We start from the raw sequence: 25,041 nt of genomic DNA, 5'->3' as shown, positions 1-25,041 counted from the left end.
GATGCCCAGAGAAATTGGCCTGGCACCAAGGTGGTGAGGAAATACTCTGCAACCTTTCACAGGAGTTTACTTCCTGCTGGAGCATGGAATGAATTGTCACTCAAACCAGTCCTATTCTGCCTCTCACTCAGGCAACTAAATCTCCAATTTAGCCCAAAGAAAGTTAATCGTGACAATTAACTTCATAGGCCTGGTTTACCACTCTGCTACTCCAGTTTTACTTTGATGCGACTCCACTGAAATCACTGGAATGTTACCAGCATAAAACTGGAACAAGATTCTATTTAAAAGAATTTAAAAATCATCCAAAGACATTTCCCCAGGACAGATGTTAATGTACATATGAGCAAAGACTTTCCACGAGATATTAGGTACTCAAACTTCAGCAAGAACCAGGCTTACAAATATAAGTGGAAGGCAGACAAAAGAAACAAAATGACACACACCTATTCCGACTCTGAATCTAGACTGACAGTCAGACAGCTAGTCCCTCCTGAGGCAAACATTAACTCAACTTGGACCACAACAAGATTTACTGAGATCCCCACAACAGAGACACTGAAATGGACAAAGGTGCCACAGACATTTGTATTGGCTTGAAATATTTGAAACCTCCTAAGAAAGAAAGTTACAAACACAGATTCTCAAGGAACAAGCAGGACAAGAGACTCTGTGTCAATGCTAACTGAATCATTAACAAAGAACAGCACCACCAAAGCTGCCCAGACAAAGCATCTGCCTGGTATCATGACATAATGAGCATGTACCCATCACAGTAGTTGCACACCCCGGTGAGAAGACATTTTGTCATTGGTGGACAAATTTGGGCACCAATTCAGCAAAGTATTTAAAAACATACTTAGGTCCAGCTCTATTCTTTAAGGCACTTAGGTCTCAATCCAGAATCCTGGAGTTTTGTCACTGAATTGTAGAGGTGCAGGAACAGATCATTAAACATGTGCTTAAGCTCCCATTGACTTAAAGTTTAGCATGCAATAAAGCGCTTTGCTGAATAAACATGGAGTGCTGAACTGGGGCCTTAAAACAGGTATTGCACAAGCAACATTCTAATCTGCCTTTGCATTTAGGGTCGCCAACCATCTGGGATTGTCCTGGAGTCTCCAAGAATTAAAAGATTATTCTTTAATTAAAGATTATGTCATGTGATGAAACCTCCAGGAATACATCCAACCAAAATTGGCAACGCTATTTGCACTTTACTCATCAAACCATGTTGCTGTGTGATTGATGTGGGGCAATGTGAAGCAGTATTAAAATGTGAAGCTCTGACTTGGTCTTTGAAGAGAATGCCATCAGTGAATTTGGACAGACATTTTGCATAGTTAATTCTTTAGTGCAAATCAGTTTCATATGCACATATGCTAAATGTTCAATATAAATATAAAATAGTCCAACTAATACAGAAAACAAGTCAGGGTCCATACACGTATGTATATTATGCAATAAATGTAATATTGAGTAGAATTATAAATGGTAAATAAATTTGCTCCTTTTACTGTTATGATGCATATAATTTCCCATAAAATCCAAATGTATTATATATGATCACTGGAAAGGAAGCATCTAAGAATTAACAAAATCCGATACAATATACATTTTTAATGCTGACAGTAAACTAAAAGGATGTACAATAAATAGGACGTCACTGCATTATTATGTAGCTTCAACTCAAAGCTCCTACCTTATTATGCTTTTACTCCTAAATATTTCTGCCTTTACACAAAAATAGGTTTTGAGAAAGGAGTTGGCTAATAATTCATTTCAGTTTTATATTATTTAACACTAAATTAGCATGGAATACAATCACAGTAAATGTGACATTCAATTCAATTTCAAATATACGGTAGGGTCATAATAAGTAGTGATATTACCATAAATATCAGTACATCAGCAAATACAAGCCAGCTAAAGTGATGCTCTTGAAGATCTGTTCCTGCATGATACTGAAAGTCTATGATTAGCAGACGAGGTACTGCAGAAAAGAAAATATTAACTGAAAAATCATTTTACCACTAACTTCCTTACTTCACCGTTTTGCATTATTCAGCAGAAAATTAAATTTAACTTGATTTATTTAAAATAAGCAAAGTCACTGGATAAATGCAGTAAATTAGCAGCTGTGACACAACTTTGCCTTTCACTTCCTAAAAAATTAGAATTGAGGCCATGACTTATGTATTCTTTCCACAGAATAGAGCACAGTATTACAGAATGCATTTGCCAGAAGAATAAATCATGATTGACAAAATGAAATTTGTTAATACAATGGTTTGAGGCAGTTGACAGAATTTTTTGTCAACAGAATAGATTAAGGGATTCAAAAAAAATGAATTTTGCAGATGGAATGGCTTTGATGTTTCTGATGAAAAGTATTTTGTTGACAGAATGGAGCAGAGTGAAAAAATGCATTGTCTCAACACAAGGGTTTTAGCTCTTTGACAAAATGTATTTCATCCCCAGATGTTTTGGCTGAGTTGTCAATTATTCTCTCTGTCTGCCATTAACCAATCACATTGCTGTCGACTAAAAGCTTTCTTTAGTGACAGCTATGGGGGAGATAGCTGAAGGTATTACAAGAGCTCAGCAACTGGTCACATTGAACCATTAGCTATGATAATTTAGTTAGTTTAATGTTCATTAAGTGCCAACTGAGCCAAACATGCCTATGGAATAAGAGATTTTTCATTATTCTCCTTTTAGTCCTTTCCTTCACCTTTAGTCTAGGCTATGCCCCCCCTGGTTTGTCTGGTACACTATTTATTACAATATCCACTGGGTACTTAACAGAGTTTGCTGCCTTTCTTTCTTGCTTTTCCTTATGGAAGTTGCCCCTCTCCCCCATATAAGATTAAGGCTCCAGCTCTGCAAACATTCACTCTTGAGCGCTAAAGTCTAGGGGCTAGATTGTGCCTTTAGGCACAGCTCAAGCTGGTGCATAAATGCCACCCTTCCTGGAGTAGCCTAGGTGTACACCCCTCGCAGTCACAGTTCCCTCCCTGCTTCCTCTGTGCTCCAAGGAATGAGTAAGTCACATCACCCCTTTCTGTGGAGCAGCTTACACCCCGCTGAGTGCCTGGCCAGCTTCTCTGCCTGCCAAGTGGTGATGGATGAGGGCCAGGGCTTCTACTGCTTCCTGTTCCCTTCAACCACTACCCATTTGCGGTGAGTAGCCCCTGGCCTGGGGGGGGGGGGGTCACATGCTGAGCAGGGCCCAGTAGAGGAGTTCAAAGGGCATTACTCTCTCTTACTTTTCTTCACGACTAAGGGCTGAGACAATCTAGCCCAGAACTTGTGTGTTTCTAGATTAATACTCAGAGCTTGTTTGACTAGTCTTTGAAGAGCAGATTGTCAGTCGGGCCTCACCTTGGCAAGCCCTGGTGCCCCGTGAACACTTAGTATCTGTAGGGGCTGGATGTTACTCAGTTATCCCGAAATCAACATACACAAATGGGGTTTGCCCATGAAAATCCTATTACCTGCACATGTGAGATTTCAGATGTAGAAACAGAGATCATGGCTTATTTTTATCTCCTGCCCAGTCTATATTCAGGAACGTGAACATGACAGAAGCAAAGGGACCATGCAGCTAGACCAGGCCAGCTGAACGCAGCAATAAAAAGTTAGCAAAAGGAAAGGAATTCTGTCTGGCTCAGAGAAGGGAAAGGAAGGGAAGGACCGGGGCAGGTACAGAGAGAGAGCTGGCAAACAGCAAGACCAGAGGAAGGCAAGAGACAACATAACTAAGGGCCAGACTTGAGTATAAACTCCAGCCCACCAGACTAAGGCTCCAGACCAGATGTGCTCGAGGGAAGAAGCTGGACAATACCAAAGCAGACTCATGTGGAAGGAAGTAGCTTTCTCAGGCCAGACCAGAGCTGTCTAGGTAACTGTGGGTTTATGCCAAAAGCAGGAGAAGTCCTTTTCAAGGTTACTCTCAACAGGTCTTAATTGGACACCTCTAAAGTACCCTCATGGTCAGGTGGTAACCTCACATTTGGAAAGTAATTCTACAGGCTTTCCATTAGGGAGCCATATACCAGTAACTGTCTCACTGATTCTTGGAGAAGACTGGAGACCCACAGAACAAATGTAAAGAATTTAGAGAGCTCTGAACGTGGTACAAAGAACAGTTGTACAGCTTGAAAGGGTGATACACTGCTGAATATGGACAAAATTGTGTTACCCTTAATCATGTTGCAGTGCTATTCAATATAATAATAGCACTGTAAAATCTGACCCTAGATGGTTGTTATTACTAATAATAATACATATGGTCATCTTAGCTAATATAGCTGCTTAGAGCCGTGTAAGTTCTGGCGCTAACCTCATCTCTTTTAAAAGGCAATACCTATGTGTTTCTAGAGAAAGATTTATCAGAATAATGGGAGTCCTACATATTTCACTTTAGATGGTTCATTATATTCTGTGTTCTAACTAACACTGCCTGCTCTATTGTCACTGTCATTAAAGTGTGTCATTGTATTCCCAATAGCTGCAGGACAAATAATCTGTGCTCTGTGAAACAGAATTGGCCCTTATAAATAACTACATAAATCTAATTATCTGTGAATATATTCCCCCTTCGTAATTTGAGTTCTGATTAACCTCTGTTTATTCAGCACTATGCAGTTTTTTCTTCTCTTTACTTTCCTCCTCCAGCCTCACTTTGCTTTCCACCCAGAATCTGGCTTTTCCAGATCTCTAGCATTTTGGCGTTTAATTCATATCAACATAGCACAATCAGTACTGAATCAGTACTTCTAATTTATCTTTCCAGCATCAATTAGTAAGTACATTTTTTCTAATGGGCTAAGTTCCCAATGCTTTTTCAAAATATTTCTTGATATAACTTTGCAGATAAACACCAAGACCTGCAAATTTTAATTGGCTGAAGAGACATATCTTCTTCATTTTTTTTAATTATTTGCTAGCCTTCCAACACAGGACTTTCTGCTGCACAGTGGGAATAAATTCATCCTGCGACTGTGATGACATTGTGATGTGAAATGCAGACAGAATTGATTAGTCAGTATGTCTCAGCCCTTGTAGGGTTCTGGAGATGTACTTCCAACTGGGGGCGCAGTGAGTCCCCCCCCGCCACACACACACAAATAATGTGTTTGAATTCACTGCAATTACAAATGATTAGATCTGCATGCAATTAGTCAGACTGAACAGGCAAAACCCTGCGCATCTGAAGGTTAGCAGGCCCACCTGTTGTATCCATATTTGATAATTTAATCCATGAAGATGGACTGATAAAAGAACATTTTACTTTACTCATTTTCTACTCTACTACATGTATGTCCAAGGACATAAAGAAACTAGGAGACATTACCACACAGATTCAGCAATAGTAAAATCAAGGAGTAGCATCGTTAATAATAATAGTTATTATTATTTGTATTCCTGTAGCCTCTAGGAACCCCAGTCAGGGGCCAGACCCCCCTGTGCTAGGCACTTAAACACAGAACAAAAAGACAGACCCTGCCCCAAAGAATTTACAATTCTATTGCCAGGACCAAACACTGTTAAGGCCTTTAAAAATCAAGGGAGACGTCCTGGCTCTACTGAAAACAATGGTGAAACTCCCATTAATGGCCAAGACGTCACCCTTAAATTCTTATGACAAGATCTTTCAAAAGACAGGAGCCCAAACTGAGACTCCTAAATTCATATAGAAAATTGATCAGAGCAGTTATGAAAAAGAGGCCACTTAGGATGCTTATGAAAAGTAAATCCTAACTCAAGACTTTGAATGTAATTTCCAGAATTAGTGCAGGCCTAACTCAGTTTGCATTAAATTCATTGGGATCAGAGCTCCAAGGGAGAAGAATTAGGCCACTTCTGTGTGCTTTTGAAAAAAAATAATAATCACACCATTTGCTAAAAATATGTTTGGGGTTGTTTGGGGAGCGGTGGGGGGGATGGGTATTTTGCACTGCCAAAACATTTTGCAGATTTTTCTGTAAAGTCATTTCTGATACAATCAGTACACACATTTATTTAACAACTCGTCTTCAATATACTATTCTATAAAGAGGACTGAAAAACAGACGTGATTATTTTTTAAAGAAAAAATGTTAGGTTAAAATTGATATTTATTCAAAAAGCAAATATTCTTACCTTTGTTATAAATGATACCCACTTCTTCCCTTCAATCCATCTTAAGTTTTGTTACTAGCCTATTAATTAAAAGGGACATTAATTAGAGTTGGAATGAAGAAGACACACAAAAAACAGAACATGATATTAATTATCCATCAAGTTATTCTGTACAATACCTTAACCAAGCAATCATGCTGCTGAACACGAATCCTTTCAGCCAAACATCTCCAACACTTCTATCTGTACTGGCATTTATAGTAACTCTTCTCTTGCACTTTAGGAGAAATGTTCATCTCAAAGAAATAAAGAAATGGTTTCTGAAATGCAATTACATAAGAGATCTGTTAATGCATAATTAGTTGACACCTTGTATGTAATGTAATGTAACTACACTACTCAACATCAGTATAAAACACACTGCTATCAAGATCAACGTATTTGCATTTTATAGTGTGACACCTTACTTTGTGACATTAAATAAGCAAAGGGGATAACACAGGAGACTTTGGTTATTACAAGTTTGTGGATGATGAACATGTATTTTTAAAGAGAACACTGTGAACCATTAAACAATTCCATTGTCATTTAATAGGGTCACAGCTTCTTCTACAGAGGGGATGCATTGAAGAAGGAAAAAAGAGAGTAATATCTTCATTAAGCAAGATCACCATCTAAAGGCTGTAACTTCCTGTGCATCTGTTGAGCAGGTGGTCTTAGTTTAGCAGTCAATCAACAGAAATCCATCTTTAACTAGCAGTCTCAGCAAAGAGGCCAAGGACTAAAATGGCAATGCGGACTAATGGTGGGATCCACAAAGGGACTAAGGGATTGCAGCACTGAGCACCACAGAGCTGAACTTTAAGGTACCTAGGAAAAAAATCACAGAAACAACACTGTGATCCACAAGCTGATTTAGGCACCTAGGCTCCCTGTACAGTGAAGAGAGAGAGAGAGAGAGATGCACACCTTAGAATGTCATCCATAAAAACCAGTACACTAGGTGGGAAGGCACCTAAGCTAGCCAATGGGAGATACCAATGGCAGGGGCGTATGCTAAGCCCTATCCTCTAGGTGGGAATAGGCACCTAAATCCAGGCTTCAGGGTGGTGCCTAACTCTGCTAGCGATCCACAAACAGGAACCTGAAGTCAGCTACCTGAGGTGTCTAAGACATTTCTTGCAGGAATGAGTTAGGCACCTGCTTTGCTCTACACAAAATGGCTTAGGAGAAGATGGTACCCACCTTATAAACTTTTAGCCCAGTGATTAGAGCATTCTCCTGGGATATGGGAGACCCAGGTTCAATTCCCCCCTTTCTGCTAGAGAAGAAGAAAGGATTTGAACCGGGGTCTCCCACATCTCAAGATGAAGCACCAACCACTGAGCTGATGTAGGCCTTTAGTACCAGTTTCCTAATGGAAATCATCAATACCCACAGCTCCCATTAGTGATAATATATTTTCATAACTTTCATAGGATTTTTAATTTAGTTTCCAACTGAGATTTAGCCAGCATAACTGTAACTGGAGATTCCAGTTTAAATGTTAGCCAGAAAGTGTGGTCAAAATAAATGAGAAGATCTTTTAATTATGTTTAAAAAAATTTAAAAAGTAAAATATTATATATCTTTTGCTACTCATTATTTCAATGCCCCAAGCCATCGGCTTCATGCTGCTCCTTGTCAATTTCCCACTGGGAAGTGGTGCAGGGCTTACAATCCGAGCACACACAGAACAGGAACAGTGTTTTCAAGTACCAGAAATGCCAAACAATTTGTGTCTTGTCTCATGTAAAGATGATGGAAAGGGCCCTGATTTTGGATGAAAGATGCTGAAATTCAGAAATTCCAATAAATAATAAATAAAGAAAAGAGGTCTCCAAGTGCTTCAAGCCTAAGCGAAGCTGAACATTGAGAGCAGGACTCTTGTTATTACTGTACATTTGTATTCTGGTAGCAGCCACAACGTGCTAGGCATTTTTCAGACATACATGTAAAGTCAGTCCCAAAGTGATTACACTCTAACACCCTGATTCTAGAATCCCACCCACGAAAGCCGATTCCTGGGCCAGCATGGATCCATCTTGCAGGACTGGGATCCAAGACGACAAGCAATGTATGAAGTCTGGACATGAGAGATAAACGAGTCATAATATATATATAAGGTATATTGTATTTAATGTTTTTAAAATTACATTATCTGTAGCGTGCCAATATAAGCTGGCTAATTTCATGCAGATGACTTGGTAGAAGAGGTCTTGAGGCAAGAGCAATGGCTTTACCAATCAGTTAAGAAGGGTTTAAAGGGCAATGTGAAAGAAAGTGCAAAGTGAGTTGCAAGAGAAGCAGACTGAAAAGCAGCCAATGTTGCCATTGTTGGCAGAATAGAGGGAGCAGGGAGGAAGGGAGGGAGGAAACATGGTAAGAGAAAAAAAGCCGTTAACTAGGAAGAAACAGACTTGTAAAGGACCTTGAAGGAAGCTTGAACTTGTGATGAAAAAGGGTGAAATCAGTGGAAGGACTTGAAAAAGAGTAGTGTGATCAAGCAATGAGCAAAAGGAATGACCTTAGCAGCTGTGTTTTGTATAAACTGGAAGGGGCGGTGCGTATTAGAGAAGCCTGAGAAGAGGAGGTTACCATAAAAAAGATGAAGGCCATGATGGTGGTGGTGAAAAAGGCCTGGAAAAATACTAGGATGAAGAAAATTATAGAGCTGTGCTAGGGGAAGGTAGGTAAATATGGGAGATCACTGAAAAATATGTGATTAGAATTAGTATGGCTTATGAGTAAAACCGGGAAAATAAAAAGGAAATAAAGATATCTACAACTATTGGGATGTAGGGAACTGTAGGATATTAATAAGGATCACTGAATTGAGACTAGTGAGAGAGTCATAGTGATACAAGGCAGAGATCTGGGGAGAGTTTTGTGATACTGAATAAAGGTTATGCTGAACATGATTAGAACCAAAAGGTTTAAAAAAAATTAAAAAGTAATCTTGCAAATGTTTGAAATACTTTTGGCATACAATGGGGAACTGAGTGAGAATGCTCAGGTTGACAAGAAATGTCTTCTTAGCTTGATGTTGTGTGCATTTTAATACAATATCCAGAATTTTAAAATTATCCTAATATAAAACTTCAACAAAAGCTGATAGAGGGCTTACTGTATCCAAAATTTACATGAAAATAAAAGACGTTTGCCCATGATCAGCAGAATTATGAACAAATTTATTCAGATAAACCATTTTTATTCAAAATGACGTTTCTATTAAGTATACAGAGAGTTGATCTTGGAATGCCATTCTGAATAAATTCTATTCAAATAAGTATTTGATCTGAATATAAAAGTTACTATGTATGACCAGCTGCAAACTGAATATTAACTTAAAACTTAATAGAGCACACATCTTCAAAAAGGGTTTTGTTTATTCCTATGATGCATGCTGTACATCCTTGTTAAAAGAGAGCCAAAGACTGAGGTCTGATTGTAATCTCACTTACAAAGGACCAATTTGTGAACCCTTTGTGCACAGTGATGAGCAGTTACTCCCATTACTCACACAAGTAGTCCCATTTAAGTCAGAATCCAGCCCTCGTTCTTGAAAAATTCATAGATACTCCCATATGATCACTACAAACTGTAGCCTTAGGGTTTGCAATCCTTGTGGCATCAAAGACATTAATATGCTTTGTTCATTTTTTTGTCATTAAATATGAAAATGTTTTTATATTTCTTCAGTAGGAATGATCAGACATTTGAGAACACCTGTCAGAAAAAATTATACTACCATTATTACACTAGATCAGATGTTATATTAGAGGCAGGACTTAGCTCATTTGAAGATGAATCCTTCAGGATTGTTTTGTTTCTGTTCTAGTTGGTTTTTCTCTCTTTTTGGTGGAACACAGATATCCTTATAAACATACCAGTCAAAATCCCCCGAACCTGTTCCCATAGGGTAAATGTTCAAAGTAGGGCAAGTTTCGCTCTATAGATAAAAATATTACCTATTAGAGTAAAGTTTGATAAGCAGAGAGGAAAGAAACGCAGAAGAATTTTATGTTAGTTTCATTTTCAGTGTAAGTCCTGGATTTTGTAGATGTGACAACATGCCAAGATGGCCGGCCTGCCTGCAGAGAATCAACCTGTGAGTTCTGTATCTAATAGCATGAGCTTCTATTACTTGAGCTAGAGGACCCAGGCCATTAACTCAGTAGCAGATTCCTAAACTTCAATACATGATCCAACTAGAGGGAGAAAGGAGCCATACTGTTTTAGCACGTGTTACAGGGACAATGGGAAACACCACTTCAAGTCTTGGAGAATTTACTTATCACTATGTGAATCAACATGAGAACTTCAATTTCCAGCCAACTAGTGAGTGGAGTAATTTGTAGTACTTTCCCAGGACAACTCTTGCCCTTTTTCAGGTCAGAATCCACCCTTTGTTTCCAAAGGAAAGGCACAGTTTGGCCCTGTACATGTAAACAGTTTGAACCAGTCTGACCACGAAATACTCATATCTACCACACCTGTGGCTTAGAGTTGTGACAGAGATATATGAAATAAATATTATGACAGAGACCATTTAGGTGCTTCTGTTTAACCTCTTCTTTGTCCAAGAGCAAGGGGAGACAATGTCAAAAATGGATAATTTTTTCTTAAATTTACAGTATACAAAAATCTCTCTTAGGAGATAGGATTGAGGAGAACAGAACAGGAATATTCAGAAAAGACACAGTCACTGCTACAGGGCAAGCTGTGCAAGAGACCCCTTTCAGTCCCTCTCAAGTGCACCCCTCAAGCGACAAGCCTGGCTTCCTGCACCTCACTCTGGGTGGAACCCCATGGTCCAACCACTCTCATGGATTTCTGGCCCACGGGTTCCAAACAGTGCCAGTGTGACAGGCCCCACTGGGTTTGGCACCTGTAAGACCTTTATCTCTGGGAGCCTTTGACTGAAGCTGATTGACGTGATTCCAAAACAGCATCTTCAGACTAAAGTGGCATTTAATTGACAAATGTTAGTGTAGCAGGTGGGAAAATGGTTTAACACATATACATATATATATTTCCTTACCTACACTTGTCCCAGAGCTGAAGTAGGTCCAGCTTAAACCCATCTGTGGGTCATGAGAACCAGCCTGTATGCAGCAGTCCCTGTCTCTCTCAGTCTGGTTGTCAGCCTCAGTCTGCTGACAATCTACCCCTCCTCCTTCACTAGGCCAACATCTCTAAGATATAGGATTCTTTTGAGCCTCGGGTTTGGTTGGAGAAGAATACCCCTCACCAGACTAGGTGGAGCCCAGAAGAGGTTACTCCCAATTGATAGCTTCCGTAGGCACCTTATATTTGTCATTGTGTTGGTTCCTGTTTTTCACTTTAACTGCCTCCTCTGATTTAACTTCTGGATGTCAGGCAGGTAACTATCAGACAGGTTAAAATCTTACAGATAACTTGAGGGTGTGACAGCGTGCTGGGCAAGAAGTGCTGACTCAGCCCACACACCAGGAAAGTAAATTGGAGCTGGCTAGAGAAAACCTGTGCCTAATTGGTGAATGGGAGACAGCTGCCCGCCCAATAAGCCTGGGGCTATATAAAAGTCTGGGAGGGAGGAAGGAAGCCAGGAGTGAGAGCGAAAGCAGAGCGATAGCTCGTCCCTCCTGGGTGCAAACACTAGAACCCAAGCAGAGTATGGTGAAAAGGTGGAGGGAGCACAACATGTAAATAAACAAAACCAGTGGTTACTGACCCCAGGGTCTCTGAGTGACTTTGTCAGCCCAGCAGGGGCAGGAACCAAAAGCGCCCTGCAGGACCCTGCTACAGACGGACATACAATATTTAAAAAATACTATGTAACTTCCTTATTCTCCACAGAATATAATATAGATTAACCAAGAGAAATCACCACCCTGTTTCTAATGATTGCTATGTTTGATGATCCATAGAAGAGTAAGAATATAAAAATAGGATCTGCAATCAGCCAAGTTAGTATACAAATTATAAAGTTCAGGCACAAGCTTTTCACAGGACAACATCAGGAAAACCCTCTTCCCAAAGACTGCAATATGGCCAGGTACATTATTGAGATTTTTACCTTTCTATGAAAGGTACAGAACCATCATTACAGGAGACATAATACCAGAATAGAGAAATCATTGCTCTGTTCATTATGGCAATTCCCACGTTACTGTTATCCAACATCCTTTATTATTGCCACAGCATTGCCAAATCTCATGATTTTTAGGGCCTGGCTCTTGATTTTTGAACACTTGCAGTTGGCAATACTGTAGCCAACCCATCAACTCGTTGTCCATGAGCTCAATCCTGAAAGAGCCAAGTACAACAATACACTTAAGCACATGCTTAGTTTAAATAAGATAAGCATGTGCTTAAGAAGTTTACTGGATCAGATTCATAGTGCTTTGCACCTTGAAGGATTGAAGCCTATTTGGTTACATGTAATTATTCTGTTATATATAATAATTAATAGTGAATCATTAGTATTGGGTCCCCTTTCCAAAGCACTTAGGGACCTGTACAAAACTACACATACAATATATTAGGAACATCATTAAACACTAGCTTATTAAATACAAAGAGTTAAAAAACAAAAACAAACAACAAATGAAGGGTCCATTTTGTATAACAGGAAAGACGGGGTGGAAAGGGAAGATAATAAATAGAGATCCGATAGTGTTCATTTTAAAATTACTTGGGGAGGAAAAATAGTTTAAAGAGGTTTTGTTGTTTTTAAAAGGAAGATGGATTTCAGGTGGAAGAGAGTCCTATAGTGTTTCTCCCACCTCCAGCAAAAGCACAAATGCCTGCCCACATCAGAAATAATAGTGAGAATCAGACCCAGAGGATACTGTAAGAGCACAGAGATTGAACTGTACAAGGGTCAAGGAACAGGCATTGAACACAGTGAGGGTCTCAACACCACTAAAGGTCTGAGGGATTCAGGAGACAATAGGCCTACAATAGGTACCTCAGTTTCGGGGTATCTGAGTTGAGACACCTCAAAGCACTTTCTGAAAACCAGGCCCTTTCAAGTTCTCTCAACTTCACTAGCTGCTTTTGAAAACTGAGCCCTTAGTGCCAATTTAAAGCCAATTTGGCACTTTAGAGGCAGTCAACAAAAGAGAGCCCAAGCCATAATATGACCAAATAGTTCAAACCAATGAGCAGTTATGAAACTGCCCTCTGAAGAAGCTGAAAGTGACAGGGCAGCACCAGTAAGAGGGAATTACAATAATCGAGCTTCTCTGTCATGTGGGAATATGTTACTGTTGCAAGGTCGCTGTGGGATAAAAGCAGGGCCAATGCAAATTGCACAAATGAAAACAATTTTTTTGCTTTAGCCTTCAAGATAAAGTTCACTGTGTGTCTTTTAATTTGGAGCTTTATTGCTACCCACAGGACAGTAGTGGAATTTTAGACAATCACAGCCCTGAAATCCTGATTGACGTTAGGGGTTGCATTTATTTATTTTTAAATCCTCACTGCTTTCCCCCATCATGGGACCAAACTTATTCCTCCAAGGTCTTTCACTTCCTACCTCCACCAAATGTCTTGGTAAACAGAGGGTCTCCCTGAAGATTGGCAGATTGTCCAGGACAAGAAGCTACCAAAAGAACCTACATTTCCCAAACAGCCACAGGTTTTCATCCATCCTGAATAAATATTATTTAATCAAACTTTGTGACATAGATCTCTGGTTACCCTCTCATATAAAAAGGTATCCTGATACTTCATTTTTTTCTTCTACTTGTTACTACTGTATTGAAGCAATTTCTACTTTTGTACAGCTATCAATTTTGTGGTCCATTCTTCAGATTTGGCTATAAATGAAGTAGGCCAAAGTTCATTTCTTTTGTAGTATGAATAAAGAGACAAGTTGTGTCTCTCTCTCTGGTGCTGGCTGTTCAGAATGATCATCCTGTTGGTGGAGAGAGAAAACTTCAGCAAGCAAAGACTACATTTAAGGGTTTGTTATTGTGGAAAGACTATCCTCAGTGACAGTGAACATCCTGGTAAACATAGAGAGGGTTCTTACTCCAGAAATGAAATTGCTACCGTTATATGAAAAAAAAATCAAAACCTATAGCTGTAAAACATGCCAAATGAACAAAGAGATCATGTAAAGGAGACAGGACAGTGCTACCAGACCTGCCTCATCCTTTCTATACAACATAGTAAACACACAATACAATACAATAACAGGCAACCATCCAAGAAGGGCAACTCGATGCTCCCCATGAATTTGGGAATGAGCAGGTATTGTTTACTCAGACTGGGAAAGGAAGCCACAAATTGCCCCTCCCTGTACCAGTGAGACCTGTTGCACTGCAGAATCTTTCCAGCACTGCCTGTCTTTCAGCATTTCACCAATGGATGGCTGTTGTAAATTTCCCTGGGGGGCCCACAAAAAAGGCTGTTGTAAGGATTAGTTGAAGCAGTACATCTTCCCCATCCATCCCAAACTCATCCTTCCCCAGTTAGCACTTTTTGGGAAGCTGAACCCCACAGATGGATGGTGAGGTTACAGCCTCTTACCAACACCCCAGGTTTTTTCCAGGAGACTTTTTCTCACCAGGGTTCTTCTGAACCCTGCTTTATGCTGATGGGAGTCAATGTGATCCAAGGGTGACTTTAGCCTAACATGAGAAGTGATTTTTAGCATCAAAACATCAGATACTATAAATGAGCAGCTTCTAGAAGACGGATGGAATCTTATCAACAAGCTTCTACAAGTAAATGTACACAGAAACAGTGAAAAAGCTATACAGGGTCAGAATGTACCAACAAAGTACACCAAGCTATGCCTTTTCAGAAGGGCAGTAGAGATGACCTGAAACAGAAATACTCATTATTCAAATATAACCATTGGCAGTGGAAAAATACTGGCTTCTCATGTATACTCTGACTTTGTAATTGCTATTTCAGGTAGCAATCATTAAACAAGCAAAATAACCAACCCACAATAGAGAGATAAGTATCTATCTATATACAGTACAGAAACACATATAATGATATACGGTATATTATCAGTCATATGCCCTTCAGCAGGGTCAAATACCCCAGAAACTTCTATTACACCATGATCTTAAAGAAATTATCATTTGCTGTTCTAAATATGGTCACATTATTTTCTCTGAGTGTCAGTTTTACTCTGCAATATTACATTTTCTAACATTTAGTTTTCTAGCATTTTTCCATGACTATCTGTGTAGATTAGAAAGGTTCTTAACAGTTATCTGTAATAGATTTTGCCCGTAGCAAAATTCATACAGGCATAATAGAAGAACAAAGTGTACTCTGATGAAATTGCAACCATAATTTCCAGATGCCTGACATTTATTGCTTATTGCTATTAGAATTCAAGTGCCTATTTGTTTTGTACTTTTCTTTTATTCTTGCATCACAAATGCATAATGGAAAAAAGATATTTTAAATGCCGGGTTAAGTATAACGGATCAACGTGAGCCACCAGCATAATCAATATTACTTAAACACATTCCTAGGCAATTAATTTTTAAGGAATCAAATTGTTGTACCACATCAAAATTTACAGCAATACAATAAAGGGTGTTACATTCTTTATTGTTTAATTAAAAGCAACATTTAGCACTGATGCAGCTAACTGTTGAGACATTATGGCATACAATTTCCTGTTTATCAGTGTGAGATATACAAACAGCATTTACCGTACATTTTATATTACACAATGTTAATTAGACTTTATTAAATTTCTTATGCTTATCAAATTATCAAGCATGATATTTCAAAACCCCAGAGAAATATTTTGTAATGCATCCAACTGTAACCTAAGCATCTATAATTGCTTCAGCATTTCTATTTAGCACAAAATACATTTTATATACAGTATTCTAGTGAACTAACCTCAGGGACTTGTCTTCATGTACAACACTGCAGTTGTGCCACTGTTGCGCTTTAGTGAAGACACTACTACATCAGGAGAGCTTCTCCTGTCGGCATCATTAATCCACGTCCCTGAAAGACGGTCAACCGGAGAAGCTCTCCCACTGCCATAGCACTGTCTACACCAGGGGTTAAGCTGGTATAATTATGTCACTCAGAAGTGTGGATTTTTCATACCCCTGAGCAACATAGTTATACCGATATAGGTTTGTAGTGTAGACCTGGCCGTAGGATCACTCAGAAGCTCCATACTGTTTAGGAGAAAGGTATCTGCAGATGGACCAAACGTATAGGTATGGTTACTTTTGAAACCAAGGGCCAAGATATTTTACCAGTATAACTGCAGTTGCAACCACTTATGTCAGCTGAATTCGTCCCACAGACTCTCCTGTTATAAAGCTATTGCCAACATATCACAGACAAGCATCATATAAAAGGAAGAAAAAAGTATATAAGTGTGTACCCAAAATGGGTCTGCATCTATCATGCACCTATTATTAACTTTCCTCGTTTTGATGCTTACCTCCAGAAACACATCTAACACTACTAGTTTTTCACCAGAAGGAACAATATTCTGTCACTCAGGAGATCTAAACCAAATTCCTAGCTCTGCCGCAGACTTCCTATGTGATAGTGAGCAAGTCACTTGATCTTTTTGTGTCATAGTTCCCCGTTTGTAAAATGGAGATGATGATGATGATGATGTTCCTGTGATGGATTCGGTCACAGAGTCCTCCTTGGGACTGTCACCTGACATGCTGAAATTACCCCTGAGCCCGTTTTCCCTGCCAGCTTGGGACTTCCAGAACCGTGCTTTGTTGAGCCAGACATGCTAGCCTACTGCAACACAGACCCAGTGTCTGGGCCATGCCCCCAAAGTTGCAGGCTTTAAGTGAAAACAGCTCTGCAGGTTACCTGACTCCAGCACCCAGACACCCAGCTCCCAATGGGATCCAACCCCCAAATAAATCTGTTTCACTCTGTATAAAGCTTATACAAGGTAAACACATACATTGTTCACCCTCTGTAACACTGATAGAGAAATATGCACAGCTGTTTGCTCACCCAGGTATTAATCACTTACTCTGGATTTACTAATAAACAAAAGTGATTTTATTAAGCATAAAAAGTAGGCTTTAAGTGGTTCCAAGTAATAGCAGACAGAACAAAGTAAGTTACCAAACAAAATAAAGCAAAAATATGCAAGTCGAAGCCTAATACATTAAGAAACTGATTACAGATAATATCTCACCCTCCGAGATGTTCCAATAAGCTTCTTTCACAGACTAGATTCCTTCCTAGTCTGGGCCCAATCCTTTCCCCTGGTACAACCCTTGTTAGTTCCATCTCAGGTGGTAACCTGGGTTTTCTCATGACTGGCCATCCCTTTATCCTGCTCCACCCCCTTTTATAGCTTTGGCACAAGGCGGGAATCTTTGTCTCTCTGGGTCATCACCCCTCCTGCTAACTGGAAAAGTACCGGATTTAAGCTGGATTTCATCATCAGGTGATATAGTCTCATGTCATTGTAAGACCCCAGCTTCCATTCTTCCTGGGCTGGCCCACATGTACACAAGAAGGTTTGCAATAAACAGAGCCATTTACAGTTCATTGGTTCTGAAGCACCCTGAATGGCTTCCACTTAATATGTTTACATCTTATTCTTCTAACTTCAGACATAGAAATAATATATGCAAACAAATAGGATGAACACACTCAGTAGATTATAAGATTTGTAATGATACCTTACAAGAGACCTTTTGCATAACGCAGATTCCAGTTACATCATATTCACATTCATAAGCATATTTCCATAAAGCATATGGAGTGCAACATCACAGTCCCCTTTATCTGTTTAGGGAAGTGTCAGTTCCCTGTGGGGAGTAAAGGGCCGGTGCAGATTTATGACCTCCTGGAATAAGGATTAAACCATGCATTTCTCAGGGATTTTCAGATTCACAACCTGGTCCCTGGTCTAACAGGGGGCAGTATTGCTATGTACCGCACCTTAGCAGACCTAATGGTAAGCCCATTAAAATTCTGTGTTTGTACAGTGCCTGGTAGAACAAGGCCCCAATCTCTAGGCAATACAGGAATGATAACAATTGGTGCTCCTAGCTGCAAGATAATTTTGAAGAAGCGAGTCCCGTTAAAGCCAAATGTACTATTGTCACTATGTGTAACCCTTTACTCTGAAATTTGCAGTTTCTTCTTTGTAGAGAAATAAACACTACAAAAACCATATGTTGCTTTTTCAATAGTTTAAGATATTTGACAACTGAATTCTCAAAATACTGGAATCACAGATTGCCTTTTACTGTTTGAAGCAACTTTGTTCCATTAGAACAGAAAAATATATTAAAATAAAAACTAAACTAAATCTTACGTAAGTTATAATACATATACAATTACACCAACATGGAAAACTGAACACATTACAAAAGGTAAATTCAGCTGCTAAAAGAATAGGGTTAAATGTGTGGACTGTATTTACTATGTTTTTGAAAAAAATTAATTGAGTAAGACTTTCAATTATTAAGCTTTTAGAAGGCTTTAGAAGAAATGTACTTGCATATACACAGGTGCATCAAAAGAAATAGGCGTCACAAAAATCTACCTATATACAAGTTTTACATCATTTTTGTACTCCTTTTTATTGTAGGATATCAATCACATTTCTACCAACTTACATTATGTACTGGAACACATAATTGTTATTGTCTCTCTCACAAGCATCTAACCTATATCTACAGAACTCCTATAAACACATTTATTTCATTTCTCTAGTGTAGTTCTTTCATCAACAACTTAGCATCAGAGGAAGAAGTTATCACCCTCGGTACTTGAAAAATGTTTGACAGCCACCACAAACCATCATAAGGTTACAGATACAAAGCACTCATGCCTACCAAACTGGGCTCTAAGTCTCTCTGGTATGACATTGGGCACTTCCTATTTGCAGCTGAGTTACAAATACCATGAGAACAGCATGCAGCTCTTCAGCTGTTCTGGGACTAGGGAGTGCAGAGGAGTGAAAAACAAAAATTACATATTCTTTAAAAGCTGTGCCACACTTTCAGAGACTCAACAAAGCTTGGGTTTGGCTGTAGGCTTGGGTTCTGGGCTTTGGTCTGTTTTTTGTCCGACTCCATTTGCCCATCAGTGAGTTTCACGTGGCCCCACCTGTTGGTGGACTATCTAATTTATAAGCAAAAATCTGTTGCACATCAGAGAGAGTGTTCACTGTGGGCAATAATGTGACTCTCCCATACACTGGCATAAAGTGGGGAGGCAGAGAAGGAACCTCCCATTTCCGCTGCACAACCCCTGGGGCCCAAGGTTACCCAGAACTGCACCCTTTGAGATCAAGACAGGGCAAGGTCTACTGCCCAATTGCTCCCACTGGGAAAAACGCACCAGAAAAGGCAGGAGAAGACAAAGGCAGAGAGTAGGTAAAGATAGTGCTCCACCCCCACTATGCTCCAACCAGCTACATCAGGAGGACTCTGCTGCAACCCCTGGATGTAGCCGTTTGTATGCTCAAACCACTGCAACCAGGAAGCTCCAGGAAGGAATGCGTGTGTCTTGGACACCTTGAAGCAAAGTGGCTCTATTTCTTATTCTATGCATCTAAGACAGAGTCCAACCTTTCAGGAAATAATTACATGACAAAGACCTTCCTAGAGTTTTCAGTACATCAGATAAGGACTAGAGTGCTTGCAGAAATCTACTTTTTTAATGGTCATATCCTCAGCTGGTGTAAATTAGTGTCAGCAAAGTGTACATTGAAGTGACGTCAATAGCACTAAGCTGATTTTCAGCATGTGGCTGTAAGTCTTCTAAAATATACCTATTCTGAGTGAATATTCACAATGAACGTTGCTTAAAATGAAGTTTCTTAACCCTTTGAGTAGCTCAGTATTGATTTCTCATTCTCCTGTCTTCAGAGCTTATTTAGGAATGTTTGATGAAAATAACTCATACAGATCAGCTGCAAACAAACCACAGTAACCCCAAAATGGAGACTAACACAGAAACAAACCTATCAAGAAAGGAGACAAGTTCCCCTCTAGATTTTTTTAAAATCTTTCTTCCTTTTTTAAGAAGTTGCACCCCTTTAATCAGCTCACCCTCACTAGCATTTTGCTGCTGATGCAATAGTGGCCTGTTTCATAAGCAGAAACAAAATGTGCAGTGATAGTTACTTTTCAGGAGGGGTGCTTTTAAAACAAGGAAAATAGTTTCTCATATTTATTTTATTGCCTGTTGAAATAAGTAAGTACAAGTGGCATTCCCAGCTACAATATCACAATCATTGAAAAGAGGATAAGAGCTATGCAGATACAGTAGGCATTAACTTGTGCATTCCAGAAATACCTGAATTATTTCCAAACCATTGGGTCTATCTCTATTCAATGTACTCTTTGTCTAACTCTCTGTGTGTCAAGAGAAACCAGAAGCTACGCTGCACTCACTGCATCTCTCAGAGACATGGGGGTGTCTTTTGGGAACAAATCTGAAATGCAAAGCTAGATCTTTCTTTCCAGTGATTTTCATGTTTTGATAGTATTTATAGTTGCACTGGCATTCTGTCTTGAAATGAATTACAGTAGGGGCACAACCTCCGAACCTGGTTCAGAAATCACATGCGTGTGGTTTTATTTTACTTTGAGTGCCTAATCCAAAATCTTGACATAGTCCATGCTCAAACAAAATTCCTACTCCAGAAAATGGAGTTTTGCCTCTATAAGGACTTTGGATTGGGAGACATACAACAGATAAGTAACAAAATGACAGAGCACATGCGTTTAGGAGGAAGAATGATAAAATACACAATGAAAGTAAAGTCGAACCCTGAAGACTATTTGTAGCCTCACTAACAGTTACAGCAGGTCAACTTTAACAAAATGAGGGTTTATTCCATGTTAAGATTCTATCAGTTTGAAAGATATGGTATCTATCTGCAGAGTCTGATTCTCTGCTGCCCCTCCCTTAGCAGCAGCACAGAAGGTGTCACCCTGAGAAAAGGGGGCTTTAAACTACCTTTGCACCCTGCAGACTCCAGACTGCTATGGAGGCTGAAATTGCCTCAAGTGTAAGTTAAATCAGCCCTCAGATGCTCTAATTTCTGGCAGCCTCCATAATGATACCTATAGGCTGTGTTACATAGAGCCATGAGCTGAACTGTATGGTACAGGCCTGCCTCAGACACATCCCTCTCTGCCCAGGCCAAGGCTTCTGAATGAGGGCAGCATAGGGTCTCCTAATTTGGGGGGGGAGGGGGCTAGCAATACTGCAACTTCTCAGCCAGCAAAGCTGATCAGGAACAAAGAGGAAGATAATCTGTGAAAAGGTGTAGCACAGTTTACTTCCCAGCTGGTGCAAGGGAGGAATCCGGGACCAGATAGTGAGTCACAATTTGGTCCTGGTGTGCTCCTAGAGCATTGCAACTAAATGCTGCCCTTAGTCCTCAAGGCTCAAAGTAACTCCACAATCAACCCCAAAGTGTGTAAACACCAGCGGTGATTTCCTACATTTTAGAAGATATTAAGTGGGATATTTTTAAAAGTAAGTGATCTGCAGTTGATCTGGGACTCTCTACCAGGATAACTTCCCAAAGGAGCACATTAGGTGTGGTAAACACACCAATAAACATACATCAGTAGCAAAACAACTACAAACCTCCAAATGTCCTCACCTGTTTCCCATCAAACACATGCAAACATATTAAAAAATGTTCAAAGAGGCAGCATCAACTGTGCAAAACATTGTAAAACGGAAGTAGGTTCCCCATACCCAGGTACAATGAGCTCCCATGCCCCTCTCAAGCTTCTCAAGCCCATCTTGCCCTACAGAATCCTGTCCCCTGAAACATCCTGAGATATCCAAATAAATATTACTGCATGCATTTTTTTGTACCTGTTTGGCATGAAAATTCTTTTGGGGTCTCGCTCAATCCAGAGTCCCAGCACCTCCCTACCATTCAGGCACAAACCCACAAGAGCCTGTGTTGATGTCTGCTGTTCATGAGTGTGCTTCATGTTAGCTGCCTCTATTTCTTGCTGCACAACAAAAAAAAGTCAATGTGACAGAGTGGTGTGAGGAAGCAGTCAGCAGAGCAGGGGCAGCTGCAGCAGCATGAGCACTGCATCCTGCTTGCAGGAGACTGGAGGAACAGGTATGATAAAGCCCCATGCACACATCCCTGGAAGTCTTCATTTAGGAAAGCTCTTCAGAACAAGCTCAAGTCCATCCATGTTGCCAACTCTCACAATTTTATCCTGACCCTCAATAGTTTGTGGTGGGGGGATGTTTTAAAACCCAGGTCTTGGAGTCAGGTGAATCTCAGCTTTCATTTTTTAAAAAGGAAGGTTCTAACCCTCATTGTTGTGGAGAAAACCTGGAAAACATGAACTGTAAAGGCTCAAACACTAGAAGGCAAAGAAAAAGGATCCCAAATCTATTATTTTCAAAGCTCATGATTTTAAGCCAATCTCATAACTTTGCAGAGCTGAACCTCATGTTTGAATCCTTGGGGTTGGCAAAAGCATATCCCTGTTCAGCTCAAAATTTAAGCAAACACTTAACTTTCAGCATGTGCTTAAGTGCTTTGCTCAATAGGGAATGACAAACACATGCTTATCTTAAAATTTTAAGCATGTGCTTAACTCCCATTTACTTCAATTGAATTTAAGCACATGCTATGTGTAATAGGGCTGCTTTGCTCAGTAAGGGACTTGTCTGGACAGCCCAGCTGAACACATTGGGACAGGGACCCACGTTTTCTTAGGTGTTTGTACAATAACCTGGCATGAACAAGTCCTGGTCCATGACTAAGGCTCCTTGGTACCTCAGTAATAGAAACAAAATAGTAGCAACAGCAGCATGAACCTGTGGGTGTTGCTTTCCTGGGGGTGGGTCTGCCTTGCAATTTACATAGTTAAAGATCTGCCTTAACAAGGAAATTAACAGCCAGGCTAGATATATTATTATTTCTCTATTCCACTGTGCCTCTGTTCCATTGATCTCACAAACCACAAGGTGTTCCTTTATGCAATGAAATAACTAGGCATAATGGGCTCAATTGCAGTCTGACTCTACATTGACTTCCTTTTGGGGGGGAATTTAAGACAGGACCATAAAAATAAAAGCCCAATGTGGAACATTCACTGTCATTATCTTTCTCATCTCACTGAATGTACAAATAGAAAGATGATGTTCAAAGATAAGGCACTAACAAGAGGTCAGATGTACATCATGCCCCTTTTATGCATATCCTTTCAATATCCTGCCCCTTTAAAACAAAACACAACCAGCAGCATAGCAATATTACAGGAAAAAATTACTGTAAATGTAGTTTCACAATAAAAAAGAATCATGTCCCTAACAATTAAAATTTAAAAAGTTACCCTGCATCAATCTACTATAAATAAAATGTGGTACTTAAAGAGTGTATTATGTTTTATTTTTACTGATGAGGCTGACCTAGTAACTGACTCACCACTCTGCCTTGCTCCACCATAAATCAGTAAATTAAGGATGAATTCCTGGCCCCATTGAAATCAGTGGGAGTTTTGCCTATCAGTGCGGCTGGTATTTTACCCTAAATATATTCTCATCCTGTGTCCGTATTTCTTTTGTGCATAATTTTCAGCATGAAGTCTGAAGAGACTTTATATAGACATTCTAAACTTGGGCCAAATTCTGTGCAGGGGTCACTTAGGTTACCTCAGATATTGCATTACCAGGAGCCAGTTCAGCAGATAAGTAGATGTTTGTGATGGGTGAGCATTCCAGTAAGGTGAATCACTGGTTACATGGATTTCTATAGCAACCCCTGCATGAATGTTCCATGCATCTCTCAGCTGTCACCTGTTCCTCTCGGAGGTGGACAGGAGTGTCATTTGCTGCAGGGTGGGGGACAGCTCCCCCACCTCCAACTTTTCATAGATCTATATGTTCCCTAATGTCTTCCACTTTTTGCCCTCGCCCTCTCCCCAAATTTGCAGGACACAGCTTTGCCCCCTCCACCAAGTCAATTTTTCTGAAATCAGGGCCTGGAAGGTGGAGGCCATATGGAGAGGGTGGTTGATTGCTTTGACTCACAATGCGGAATTGGATGCTAGAAGCAACGTCAAGTGGATGTGTGTGGTTGCTCCAATTAGCTGGGTAGATAGTTTATTCAGGAGGTCCCAGATCTTCCCTAAGAAAGCCTGGAGTTTTAAGTCCATTCCTTCCCAGGTCTACCTGAAAGATTAAGGAAAGAACACTGGCACTTCCCAATAAATCTGAAAAGACATTCAAAGAACTATTTGTATAGTTATATATATATTAGTCCTGGCTGAGGCTCCTGGGGTCGGGGACACTTCTTCTAGAAATATATTTTTAACGGTATCATGATATAGTGAATTAAAGGTGGAACTTGGAATGAAGTCACCTATGCCCAAGTCATGGCTTTGCCACTGAGTCACAATGTAGCTCTGGCAAGAGGCTTTTGGTTTTTTTAAAGTGCATGATCAGAAGTGCATGTGCACAAGCTGCAAACCTGTAGCATTTGTTATAACTTCAGGTCAGGGCTGTACATGTCCAAAGGTTTTCCTGGGGGCACATTCTTCTCATCCATGTGTGCAGCAGGAGGTTTGCATATCCCACCTAGTCACACATAGTTTGTGTGGGTGTTTTCAAAAGGTAGGGCCTTAACCTTTCTGTCTCAGTTTCTCCACTTCAGGATATATTTACATCTCTACCCCACAAAGATGTGTAAGCATTAATTTAATAAAGTTTGTAAAGAGCTTGGAACAGACAAATCTCTGTAAGGACTCAGTGGTAGTAGAAGTGGTACTTTCCTTCTATAAAAATGTTTTCTCCTTCTGTTAGCATGTGTATTAATTTAGCTCTTGTTTTTAATTCTCTGTGGAGTTTTAAACATTTATCTCATAGTATTAATGGCTGAAGCTTGGTTATTAT

At 39.8% G+C, this 25,041-nt stretch overlaps 1 long non-coding RNA gene across 1 annotated transcript; it reads right to left on the bottom strand.

Annotated features, from left to right (window-relative positions):
• Positions 1–1,869: 1,869 nt before the first annotated feature.
• On the bottom strand, positions 1,870–22,544 carry LOC120384205. The gene is made up of 4 exons (XR_005588674.1): positions 21,994–22,544; positions 6,306–6,446; positions 6,148–6,206; positions 1,870–1,993 (listed from the first exon to the last, which is right to left on the bottom strand). It is a non-coding gene; the product is annotated as an uncharacterized LOC120384205 (long non-coding RNA).
• Between the last annotated feature and the right edge of the window lie 2,497 nt (positions 22,545–25,041).

This window comes from Mauremys reevesii, linkage group 16 (genome assembly GCF_016161935.1).
Source record: "Mauremys reevesii isolate NIE-2019 linkage group 16, ASM1616193v1, whole genome shotgun sequence".
Lineage (NCBI taxonomy): Eukaryota > Metazoa > Chordata > Testudines > Geoemydidae > Mauremys > Mauremys reevesii.
Note: the sequence above shows the minus strand (reverse complement) of the source record. Positions and strands in the feature narration are given on the sequence as shown.